General features: G+C 51.8%; 1 protein-coding gene across 1 annotated transcript in view; it reads left to right on the top strand.

Annotated features, from left to right (window-relative positions):
* The window catches only part of ADCY5 (adenylate cyclase 5), a 156,327-nt gene that overhangs the window by 49,146 nt on the left and 94,157 nt on the right, over positions 1 to 13,024 (top strand). The window lies entirely within an intron of this gene.

Below are 13,024 nucleotides of genomic sequence, written 5' to 3'. Positions count from 1 at the left end.
AGAGAAGGAACAGGACAAGTCCATTCCAAGGATGTGACTGGGTGGCCTCACCCTGCTGGCCCAGGACCAGCAGGGGATTATGAGGAGGGTGCTTAACCCACATCCACAGGAGTCCAGGACCAGCCCTCGTTCCGTACCCCACAGCACCTCTTAATTCTGTAAAGCAACTTTTTATCCTCCTTTGTGTCTCAGCCCCTCGGAAAAATCTAAGGAAGTCTATTAACCCTCCCTGCAGGGAAATGTACCATTTTAGGGAGACCTGGGCTCCTGAAGGCCACCTGTACAAGCCTCAGGTAGAGCCCCTGCTAACTAGATCTCACAGAGAGGCTGGCCCTCCGTGGCCCATTCCACCAGCATGCACGGGGGAAACAGGCTTGAAGATGCAGTGGGAGACCCCGCGAGTAGGCACTAGACTGATGCCCAACTGGGTGGTCAAGCAGATTCTGAAGGCTCCTCTGCTTCTGCCACAATGACAGCATTCAGGGACCACCAGCTCCCTCTTCTTTCCCCCTTTTTCTACAAGCAGCACAAAAGTCAGGCTTGGCTGTGAGCTGTGTCTGCTGGGGATGAGCAGTAGGGGACGGGTTCAGTTTTCTGAGCCGATGGTTCAAAGTGTCTGTCCAGCTTCCCAGCCTGAGACTGAAGCTGGAAGCTTGATGGCCCAGGGATCGACAGCCACCCTCACCCCCATCACCTAGGGCCACCTGCTCTGTCCCGGTGTCCAGACGTCTGTAGGACGACTCCCCAGGCCCCTCCCCTGGCTCTGCCCCCATTGTACACTCCCCCACCCTGACCCTGCTCTTGAGGAAGGACGCGGGCCATTTTGGACATCTGTGTACCCTCCATGCAATTAGGTTCCGGTCGTATTCACTTCACGCTGGAGTTTATCCTGCTCCGAGCCACGGACTGAGAAGCACTTATTCTGGGAGAGTTGATTGACCCTGTGGTCAGCGAGGGGGAAAGTTATAGGTTTTTCTAACCTCAGGGTTAGTGTCCCTCTCATCTGTTTGTCACATGCCTCTCTGCATGTGATGCTCTGCTGGGGGCGTCACCAAGAGCAAGAAACAGATGTGGGCCTGTGCTGGACTAGAGTCCCGGCTATGGTGTGCAGGGAGTGGGGGGAGGGCAGCAGGGGGGGCGGTTAGCTGTCGTTGTTTGTTTGTTTGTTTTTAAGATTTAATTTTCTTTATTTTTGGCTGCGTTGGGTCTTCGTTGTTCTGTGTGGGCTTTCTCTAGTTGCTGCGAGCGGGGGCTACTCTTAGTTGCGGTGAGTGGGCTTCTCATTGCAGTGGCTTCTCTTGTTGTGGAGCACGGGCTCTAGGCGCGCAGGCTTCAGTAGTTGTGGCTTGCAGGCTCAGCAGTTGTGGCTCACAGGCTCTAGAGTGCAGGCTCAGTAGTTGTGGCGTACGGGCTTAGTTGCTCCGCAGCATGTGGGATCTTCCTGGACCAGGGCTTGAACCCGTGTGCCCTGCATTGGCAGGCGGATTCTTAACCACTGCACCACCAGGGAAGTCCCCAGTTAACTGTCTTTTGTGAAAACTCTCCATGTGCAAAAGGACCCTGCTGGTATTGGGGAAAAGGGACTGAAAGATTTAGGGACAAGACTATAAATCTTAGCCTGGAGGAAACTCTTTAAGTTGTGTTCCTAATTTTTCTAAACCAGTTCCCTTCCCCTCCAGGGCCATAATTTCTTGCAAGGATTTTCTTTTTAAATTATTTTTATTATTATTATTATCTTTTGCGGTACGCGGGCCTCTCACTGTTGTGGCCTCTCCCGCTGTGGAGCACAGGCTCCGGACGCGCAGGCTCAGTGGCCATGGCTCACAGACCCAGCCGCTCCACGGCATGTGGGATCTTCCTGGACCGGGGCACGAACCCGTGTCCCCTGCATTGGCAGGCGGACTCTCAACCACTGCGCCACCAGGGAGGCCCCTCTTGCAAGGATTTTCTAATGAGGTTCACAGTTTTATCCGTATCTTCCTCCCCAGAGTGGCCAGCTGGAGCCCTCCCTACTGTCTCTCTGGCTTCCAATCCTGTGTCACCATTAAGCCCTCATTGTTTGCAGAAGAACTTCCTGCCTCACTGAGGACCCCTCAACCCCTGTCCCTCTCTGTCTCAACTACGTCCTGGGTGCCCTTCCCGGCCTCTCAGAGCCAGCCCTGACCTTCTCCTGCCCAGGGTGCTCCCTCCACTGGCCTGGCCTCTGTTCTGCTCTTTCTCCATCATTTCTAGTGTCATTCAGCCTCTGCTCCCTCAGATGCTGAGTGAGGACACAGGTTCTCCTGCATCAAACCCACCCTCAGTCTCTTTCAGGCCTCCACCTCTCACGTTCTCTCTCTCCTCTGTCACCACCAGCCCTCTCAACTGGGTAGCTTTCCCTAAACTCAGCAATCCCCCCCACGATGAAGGAAGACCTTGCTTCACATACTGGGGTCTCCTGGCTACCACGTGGTCGAGCCCCCTCAGCTGCTGGTCTCCTGCCTCTCGTCAACCTGGCCCCGCCTCCTTCCTGACACTCCTGGTTCTCACTCCATCTCCTATCTGGGCCTCCGGTCCTCTCCTTCCTCCTTAACACTGAGGTGTTTCCCAGGCTCTGCAGTGGGCCCGCTTCTGGCTGGTCTTGCCTACCTCTGTGATTCAGTTAGTTGTCCCCCATATCTGTCCCTTTGGCTCCGATTTCTCTGGAGGTCCACTCGCAGATTTCAAGCTGTCTGTTGCTCCCAGACTGTTTGTCCCTGGGTACCTCAAAAACCTATCGTGGCATTGCCTGATGCATCCACCCCACTTCCCCGACAAGGCCAGCTTCTCTTCTACCTCTCTTCTGCATCTTGTTTTCTGGCATCACCCTCCCCTGGTGCCCAGTTGAAAACTGGGAGTCATCCTTGACCACTCCCTCTCCTTGCCTCCCACTTTCACCTGGTCATCTGGTGCTGATGGTTGTGACTCTGAAAACCCTCTCGCCCTTCCTCCACCTCCCACGTCGCCTCCCAGCCTGCCCTGCTTAGCCCTCATCATCTCTCATCTACCCACTGCAACAGCCTTTTAACGGGGTACCCTGACTTGGCTCTTTCCCTCTTTGGCGCACCTTCCACACAGCTGTAATGCTGCATTGCCATAACTCAGGACTGAGCACATCACTTCCGGGCCATTCTGGCTCTGCATGTTGGCTCCCCTGCCCCCCCACCTGCCATGCATAGCTCCCTCTCCAAGCTTTCTTGGAAGGTTTTCAGTCCCTCCAACTGCTTCTTGTTCAGCCACTACTCATCTGCATTCCAGAATCCAAGTCAAACTTTACCTCCTCCAGGAAGCCTTCCTGGGCCATACCCCAAGTTGCAGGGTTAGGCTTTTTCCTTCCTTCCTTGGGACCCCTCTCTGACCACACTCACCCAGCTGTTGCGCCCTCCTGGTTCTATTTATCTTTCTCCCCCTAGACTAGGTGTGTCTCAAGATCTGAGATTGGGCTTTATTTATTGCTGATTTCTCCAGCCCTAGCAGAGTGCCTGGCCTGCCATTGGCCTCAGAACATGTTTGTCTAATTAATGTTGTATGAAGATAAATTCTCTCTTGCATCTGCTAATAGACCTTTTTAAAGGAGGTTACTATGCCACTTGGTTTGAATGTCCCATATTTGTGACTGGGCTGGGCTGAGATCAATGTCCTCCTCAGCTTCTCTCAGGCTTCCTCAGCTGTCCTCAGGCTTCTCTCTGCAGAAGAGTTGGATTTGCGTGTTTTTTTATTCTCGCCTTATGTTTGCATTTGGTTTACCCCCAGCCTCCTACATGCTGGTCACATCCTGGGCAATTAATCCATACTTCCAGATTGATAAATTTGGCCAAATTGATTTTTTTTCCCCTGGCTAGCTTCCTCAAAACCAGGCATTTTCTGAGAATGTAGAAGAGATCTCGGAATCCAGGTTCATTTGAATAACAATGTACTATCATATGGGCTAAAACATCATCAAGGAGGTAAAAGTATTGAAAAAAAAATCACCTAATTCATGTCAAAGCCTGATTCCAGTGATTTTCAGATTCCTGGGATAGCTCACAATTCACAAGCACAAATAACTAAATCTATATATGCACATGTGTGTGTATCTCCATCCTAATTCTGTAGGTTGTATATATGCTTTAATTTTGTGGGTTCTGGTTCCACTGACTATAGGACACAGCCTTGAGCCTGGTTGATGTTTAATCAATTTTTGTTGAATGAATGAACAAACAGACTAGAGCTTGAGGGAGTATCTGTTTCTCTTCTTGAAGATACAGTGATTTCTCATGGATTCTAGTGTATCCATGAGCAGTGCTGGGTGATACTTCTGGCCGCCTCCTTTCTCTCTTCTGGAGTGGCCGTTTTCCATTTTCTGCTGGCTTATGACCTTCAGTCACTTATGTGGTGTTGAGAAGGCCCAGCTGGGCCCCTTCTAGAAGTCACAGGCATGGGTGGCTGGCAGGCAGTGTGGGAAGAAAGTTTCTATAGCCTGGAAAATCAAGGAATCTGGTCAGGGGCATTTCTTAAAGGTCCTTGGAACTGCCCAAGGACGGTGGGGTGCCCCCCTTAAGGGCAGATTTAGGCCCAGGGCTCAGGAGCTGTGCGTGGGGAGTGAGAGTATGGTGTCCATATAATTTAGCATCAAAACCAGGACCCTTTTGGCAGTTAAAGGGGAGGGAGCACTGTGAATAATTGCTCCAGAACATCAGGCATAAACCAGGACTGTCCTGGGCAAATCAGAACAGAGGGCCTCCTGAATGGAAGACAGGCCTGCTCTGGGAGCTCTTCAGTTCCATCCAGGGGGCATCCCAGGCAGACTGGGGCATCACGGGCAGTGTGGCGGGAAGCTGAGAAGCTGGGGTGCAAGTTGGGATCCTGTGGGCGTCCTTCTCTCTGGAACTCAGAGTTCTGACAGAACGCTGGCAGGTCTCCCCTCCCACCCCGTGCACACCTCTGTCTCACCAGCTAGGTCTCCAGAAAGTAGAGGAGTCATGGTTTCTGGCACTGACACTGCACGTCTGGCTGGGGCTAAGTGGGACTTATTTATAAACGGTTTTAATAAAATAAGCCTTTTGGCTCTATTGACATTCCCTCTCCTTTCTCCACTGCTCCCCCACCCCTGCCCCTCTCTCTCTCTCTCTCTCTCTCTCTCTCACACACACACACACACACACACACACAGATTATAACCCCCGTCGTGAGTGTGTGTGTGTGTGTGTGTGTACGTCTGCGATGGACATTTTTTGCCCCTAGAAGGACGTGCTCTCGAGTGGAGTGCGACACAGGCTCCAGGGTGACCTCTGTGGGAGGGGCAGCTAGCTTGGCTCCAGCGTCTTGCTTGTTTGTTTGTTTACCGGGGCTGTGGTGGGGTGCGGAGTATAAGGAGAGGGACCTGTGTTCACGTTGTTCAGAGGCATCTGCTGTTTGCCGTAAGTTGCCAGCCAGGCGGAGCTGCTGGCTGGCTGGCTTTGCAGTGTTCCCTGTAAATATTATGACTTGGAGGAGGGGGCGGGGTCCCAGGGACTTCAAGGAGACTGAAGGGCTGGTCCTGCACTTGGTGGCTGCATCCCTGAAGTCCTATTGTCCACTCCTTCTTCTGAGCTGAGGGTCACAGAAGGAGTGGTGGCTTTAGGAGCAGCAGGGAGGGCAAGATGGTTACTGGTGGCCACTATGCTCCTCAAATTAGAAAAGTTGGGGCTCACAGATTGTCACAGAGCCGAGCACCAGAGCGGGAGGTTGGGAGAGAAGAGGTGCCCTCGGGCTTTGGGCCAGTTCCTGTGGCTTTAATAGGGAGGAGGCAAAGAAGGAGCAATTTCTTGGGCAGCGAATTTAAGTGGCCCCTGGAGCTTGGTTCTGGGGTCAGAGAAAGGGCAGTGCGTGTGACAGTGGACAGGCTTTACAAGGACACACCTGGCTTCAAGTCCCGGCTCTGGCCCTTACGCACTGTGTGCCCTGAGGCAAGGCTCTCAGCATCTCTGAGGTAATGTATGGAAAGGGCACATCCAGTGATGGCGCAGATACAGCTGGTGTGGTCAAGGGCTCCAAAGGCCATCTACACCACCCCTCGTCCACAGGTGGGCCACACTTGACCCTGCCCAAGGGAAGAGGCAGCCTTCTGTGATGCACTCATGCTCCGGGACCAGACTCCGTGACTCAGTGTTTTAGATTTCCCTTGGTTGGACGGCTCATCTTCAAGTCCAACCAAATTCCTTGATAATATGTACTGTTGAGCCGTCCTGCTCTGTTCTCAGAGGGGACAGCTGGTCCCATCTGCAGCTGCGGTCTAAAGGCTGTTTATTATTAAATCTCCCTCAGGGTCTTTTCTTGGGACCTAGCCACCTCTGACCCGGGAGTCATATGGTCATGTGGTTAATACTATGTAGTGGGGCCTTACTGGGCTCAGAACTGCAGAGAGTAAAGGATTGACAGATTCTCTTCCTCTTACAGGGCGGGAAGGAGAATTCATGAGGCCCACGGGGAGGAAGGGTGTACGTGTGCACACGTGCATGTGCATGGGCGCCTGTGCGTGTACATGGTTGTATGTGCACGTGCATGGGTGCATGCGTGCATGTGTGTGTGTGTATTTTCTTGCCCTTCTGGGTGGCCCCATAGTGTAAACCTCCCTAGCTGACTTTAACAGGAGCCTTTGCACAGGGAGCTGTCCCTGCTGCTGTGGAGCCTAAAATTAGCCCCGTGGGCAGGCACTTTTCCATCTGGCTTTCTTCTCCCTAAAGAGCTTGTCCATCTCCAGAAGGTGGGAGCCTGGAGCTCAGCTGGGCAGCCCCATCCCACCCTGGTTTTGGGGCAGAGCTGTGAGCATCGCAAACTTCCCTGGAGACCAAAAGAATCTGTCTCTCCCCTCTCATCCTTGACCGATGGCTGGTAAAGCCAAAGGGGGAGCCGAGAGTGGGCCTGAGAGCTTGCCGAGCGCAAGGGCCGCGCCGACCCACTTCACATCCCTGCAGCAGCAGCAGGCTGGGCTGCGGAGGGGATGGAGGGCTCCTCCTTTCCTTCTGTCACACACTGTGGCCATGCGTGCCCCTGACTTGGCTTTGCTGAAGCCCACGGTCCTGGAGGCAGAATCAAAGGCCCCCAGACGCCTCACCAGCGACTGCCTTTCCCTTTGCACTTTCCACCCATTCACAAAGCCCCATCTCCTCGGCAAGAGACTTCCCGTGTATGTCTGTGCCTGAGCATCCCTCACAGGGTATCACTAGGGGATGCAGCAGACCGGGAGCACCCCCTTCCCTCTCCAGGGCAGGGCAACACTCGGCCACCCATTGTGCATGATGGTCAGTGTCACCTGGTAGCAGCATCAGACCCTGGGGCGGGTGTGGAGGAGGCCGGGGGGGTCAGGAGGGAGGGCGAGGTCCAGAATGGTTCCATATGCAATTGAGTCTTTTAACCTCATGATTGTTCCTCGACTTTTTGTTATCATGGCAAAATATAAATAACATAAAATTTGTCACCTTAACCATTTTTAAGTGTACAATTCAGTGGCATTAAACACATTCACCATGTTGTACAGCCATCACCCCCTTCCATTTCCATACCTTTTTCTATCCTAAACAGAAACTATATGCCTGTTAAACAATAACTCCCCACCCCTCCCTTCTCCAGCCCCTGGTAACCATGATTCTACTTTCTGTCTTTATGAATTCTACTGATTTTAGGTACCTCGTGTCAGCTGAATCAGACAATACCTGTACTTCTGTGTCTGCCCTAGTTCACTTAGCGAAATGTTCTCAGAGTTCATCCATGTTGTAGCATGTGTCAGAATTTCATTCCTTTTTAAGGCTGAATAATATTACATTATGTATATAGCACATTTTGTCTATCCATTCATCCATCCATGGGCATTTGAGTTGTTTCCACCTTTTGGCTATTGTGAATAATGCCACTGTGAACATGGGTGTACAAATACCTGTTTGAGTCCCTGCTGTCAATTTTTTGGGGTATATACCCAGAGGTTGAATTGCCGGATCAGGTGGTAATTCTATGTTTAAGTTTTTGAGGAACTGTCGTACTCTTTTCCACAGAGGCTGCACTATTTTACATTCCCACCAGCAATACACAAGGGTTGCAGTTTCTCCACATCTTCACCAACACTCTATGCTTTTTAAAGGCTGGATTAAGTGCAGTCCAGCTTAGGGACAAAGGGATAGGTATGATTTTAGAGGACTTTTCTGACTTGAAAGGGATGTTTGGTCCTCTGTTTGGGGAAAGATATCTGGGGTAAGAGTGTCCTGTGCAGAGGTAACAGCCAGAGCAAAGGCCCTGGGGTTAGAATGTGCCTGGTCAGTGAGGGAAGGAGAAGGGTGTAGACTGTGAAAGGCCTCAAGACCACTGTCACGACTTGGCCCTTCCTTTTACTCTGAGTGGGACGAGAGCTACATTTATTAGCACTTTATAATACAGTAACTCAGTTAATCCTCATGCTAACCTAGAAGGTGTCCCCATTTCACAGGAGACAAGACTGAAGCACAGTCAGGTTCTTGCCTTGGGTAGAGGTGAAGCACCACGGGAGGGGCACCATGCTGTTTGCACTTCTCATGGGGGAAGGATGGGATATGAGGAGGGCCCGTGGTGGTGACCCCATGCCTGGCACTGTGGGTATGTGCCCACCCTAATTTTAGGGAGGCGGGCCCCTGTGGGGCATCCTGACTCCAAGAGAGGGAGCCAGCAGTGCTCGTGTTTATAAAGAGGGCAGGTGGGGGGCAGTTTGCAGTGCATGGTTTTGGTTGGTAAGTGAACTGACAAAGCTCACCTAGGTCTCACCTCTTCTCTCTGCACTCCCCACTCTGGGGCCCAGGATTCACAATCCCCCAAATGCTGCTCAGACCTTGGCTTTGCTTGACAGGACCAGAATCCTGTTGAGGGCAGAGGGTAGTATAGTCATTTTCCCACCCACCTCTACTCAGCTTGTTCCCCATTTACATGGCTCTCTGTAAATGTTTGTGGTTGATAATTATACCAAGGCATTGGTCGTTGTAACTGGGACTTTTCTGGCTTATTTTTTCCTGGGAAACCAAAATGTACTCAAGCCTGGATTCACTCTTTCTGAGAAGAGAGGCAAGGGAAGTCCCCTAATTTCTTCTAATTAGGGAAGTAGTCCTAACTAGGAGAGTCTGGCCTATTGATGGGAGAGGAAATTCAGACCCAGATGTCTGGCTGTGTCCTTTGGGCTAAAAGGACCTGGACTTGAATTCTCACCCTGCATTTAATATTTTATCTGCGTGTCCTTGGTTTGAGTTGGTTTCTCCTTTGAGTCTCAGTTTCCTCTTCTGCAAAAGTTAGGATAATCTGTTCAAGTTGCTGTGGAGACCTGGGGTGAGATACGTAGGAAGGAGAAACGCAGTTCTGGTAACGCTTTTAGCCCGGAATCTCTGCTGTTCAGACAAGGTCTGATCCGAAGTTGGCGGAGACCTGGGGCCTCCGATTGGGCTTCTCAACTTCGCCGTTGCCACTCCGCCCCACCCCCCGCCCCACTCTAAAGCCCCCATGTCTCCGAGCCCCCGTGAGGCGACCCTACCCTCACCCACACACCGTTCCCACACTCTGTGCTGTCACAGAGCTTTTCCTGACAGCCTCCATTGTCTGCCTCGCCCACTCTCTTCTCACACCTTCTCCCCCCACCTGCCCCGTTCCCATTGCCCCCACTTCCAAGCCACCACCCGCCCGCCTCGCCCCCTGCAGTAATTACTGTCCTGGAGTCTCCCAAAGTTCCTGCAAACCCACCTGCTCTGTGGGCCTGCAGCGTCTCGCTCCTGCCCTGTGTCAGTTCCTTTCTTACCTCATAAGACTCCCCCTCCCAGAGCGGAGAGACTCAGTGCTATTTCAAACAGGCAGAGAGAATTGCCTCAGAAGTCCTCTGTGACGGGAGCTGATGGGAGGTCTCGACCCAGGGGAGCCAAAGCGTGCCCCAGGCTCAGCCTCCTGGGGGTCTCGAACATTCCCCACTGCACCCCTTGTCCTCTCTATCAGCCCTTCCCTCCAACACCGGAACTTCTGCCAGCAAAAGACCAAGCACTACGGTTAAGTGCCACAAGTGGTCCTGTGTCCCTTGGCCGGAGATGGTGGAACCTGTCTGTGAGAGGGTGGGCGAGTGAAGCATGTAGGAAAGTAAACATTTGCTCCTGATGCTCTTTCCAAGGACCATAGGACAATAGCCAGTACCAGGAATTCATTTCACCTGGAGAAGTTCAGCCTGAGTTCCTGGAAACCGGGGACATGTACCCTGAAAATGAGAGTGTGGGACAGGGCATTGACAACATGGGCCTTTTTGCAGAGTCAGAGGATGGCCAAAGAGAAGGAGCTGCCTTGGAGCTTTAGAGGACTTTCTCTGTTTATAGTAACTGATATCACTTTCATCTGAACATCATTCCTCCCTCTCCTCTTGAATCCACACACTAACCCTCGGCTAGTGGAGGATAGGGTGGAGTTGGTGCTGAGCATCTCCATTTTACCTTTGGGGAAACAAAGGCACGAAGAGACACAACTAAAGACATTTGGCCAATCAGAGCAGCCCTCGGCATCTCTGGCAGATGACAGGGATAAGAGCCTTCCATTTCAACACGGTAGTGGGGCTTCCCTAGGATAGGGTCATGCTGCCCTCCTGCAGGACGGGACCAGCTGGACCTTCTGGAGCCTCTGAGGAGTGAGGTCAGGGTGATTGGAGCAGGAGGGCGTGGTCTCCCACCACCTCAGTCCTTCCCTCGCAACTCCCAGGCTGATCTCTGCCTGGGGCTCTGTGCTCTGGGAAATGGGGCTCCTAGTCAGCATGTCATCTTGGGAAAGGAAGCTTTGTCCTCCCAGCAGGGACATGGGGCCACTAGGTCAGTGGAGGCTGCAGGACTCTTCAGGACTCTGGACAGAATTCGCCCTAGTTAGGGCCACACAGCAGTGTGGAGATGTGCTCTCCACATCATTCTCTTTTTGTGGGTACTTGGGAAGACTGTGTTCCTGAGCCTCCCTCACAATTAATTTGGCGCGCCGTGACTGAGTGGTAGCCAGTGGAATGTGGGCGAAAGCCACGTACAGCTTGATGTGTACCACCTCCAGGCCTGGTCTTTGAAAATACCCAGTGCCTTCTCTTCGCCCCTTCCACAGGGACCTGACATGGACCTTCCACATGGTCCAAATGTGGCCTGTATCACATTTTTTATGAGCCAGAACTCAACTTGTACGGAGCTAAGTGCTGGAGTTGCCGGGGTGTATTTGTTCCTGTAGCATAGCCTTGCCTGTTCTGACTAACAGCAGCATATTAGAATCAAGGGGCCTGATGTAGTCCTGCTGTCCTGCTGCCTGAAAGCGTGATCTGAGGCACTGAACCCATCTCCTCATCTGAAAAAGTAGAGCGTCAAGCCCTCTCAGGGTCTGAAATTTGGAGAGGCTCTGAAGATCAGAGTTGAGTAAACATGCTGGAGAAGGAAGGTTTCCTGGGCTCAGGGTGAAAAGGCAGGGCAGGTGGCTGCTATGCCCAAGCTTTTTCTCAGCTTTATTCTCAGGTGGAATTATGGATGGCTCTAGCTTTGGAGAACGCCCAGCTCGTAAGTGATTTGATTTTCTTGTCCATTCATTCATTCGTCCACTCATTCATTCATGCAAAGTTTCTTGAACATTTATTACATGCCGGGCACCATGCTAGGTGCTGATGTTTTGCTGGTGAGCAGACAGGTCCTACCCTTATGGGGCTCTCACTCTAGTGGGGAAGTTGTACACTGATGAGAAATCACACTGGTAATGGTAAAATTCCAGCCGTACTAAACACAAAAGGGAGAGAGACATGGGCTTTGGTAGCTGTTGGGGGGACGTCACTTTGGGAGGTCAGAAAAGGCTTTTCAGAGGAATTGGATATTTGGCTGCAATCTAAAAGAAGAGTAGGAGGGGGAACTTCCCCGGTGGTCCAGTAGGTAAGACTCCGAGCTCCCAATGCAGGGGCCTGGGTTCGATCCCTAGTTGGGGAACCAGATCCCTCATGCGTGCTGCAACTAAGGAGTCCACATGCTGCAACTAAGAAATCTGCGTGCCACAACCAAGAAGCCCACATGCCGCAACTAAGAGCCGGCATGCTGCAACTAAGAGCTGGCGTGCCGCAGCAAAGATCCCACGTGCCACGACTAAGAGCCAGCACAGCCAAAACAAATAAATAAATAAATGAATATTTTAAAAACTAAAAGAAGACTAGGAGGTAACCAGGTAGAGAGGGGTGGGAATGGTGTTTTCTTGGGAGAGGGACCAGCATATGCAGAAGCCCTGTGGCCAGATGGAGTGGAATTGAACTTACGGTAGTGATAGCAAGAGGTGATGTGAGATGAGGCTGGAGATGCAGAAGGAGGCAGATGACATGAGCCCAGGGACCTGAGTTAGGAGATTGGATTTTATTCCAAGAGACTTGGAAGTTATCAAAGTTTGAAGTGGGCGAGGATGTGTAGTTTACACGATCAAATTTGTGTTTTGAAAAGATCACCTTGGCTGCTGTGTACAACTCCAGTTCTTGTCTGTTCTGCCCTCATCAGCTGCAGGTGGACAGGTGTATGTGTGGAGGGTGGAACATGCATATGATTTTAGATTTTAGATTTTAGAACCTTCGGTCCAAGGTTGCCTGCTTCTTGCTGGTGCACATCTCACCCTGGACTACCTCAGCACAGATTAGATGTGTTCCATGCTTGAAACACCAGAGGATGAAACTTCCCCAGGGAATGACGGGAATTCACCAGAAGCAGATCCTAATTCTGCGAAGAATGCTGGTGGAGAAAGGAACTATTGTCTAAAATTAGGCTTTGGGAATATTTCAGTGAAACTTCTTCCTGACCTTTCCTTGCTGAGGGCTTGGTGCTGGTTCCTCCCTCCTGCCTGCCCAGACCTCTCTTTTCCAGCCTCTCCTCATCCTCTTAGCTCACCCGGCCCCCTCTGCTCTGGAGCTAAGGATGAGGGGTTTATTGTTACTTATTTTTTTGTTTTTTATTTTTTTGCTGCACTACGTGGCTTGCGGGATCTTAGTCCCCCAACCGGGGATTGAACCTGGGCCCCGCCG

This window comes from Mesoplodon mirus (genome assembly GCF_964341445.2).
Source record: "Mesoplodon mirus genome assembly, chromosome: 6".
NCBI classification, from domain to species: Eukaryota; Metazoa; Chordata; class Mammalia; order Artiodactyla; family Ziphiidae; genus Mesoplodon; species Mesoplodon mirus.
Note: the sequence above shows the minus strand (reverse complement) of the source record. Positions and strands in the feature narration are given on the sequence as shown.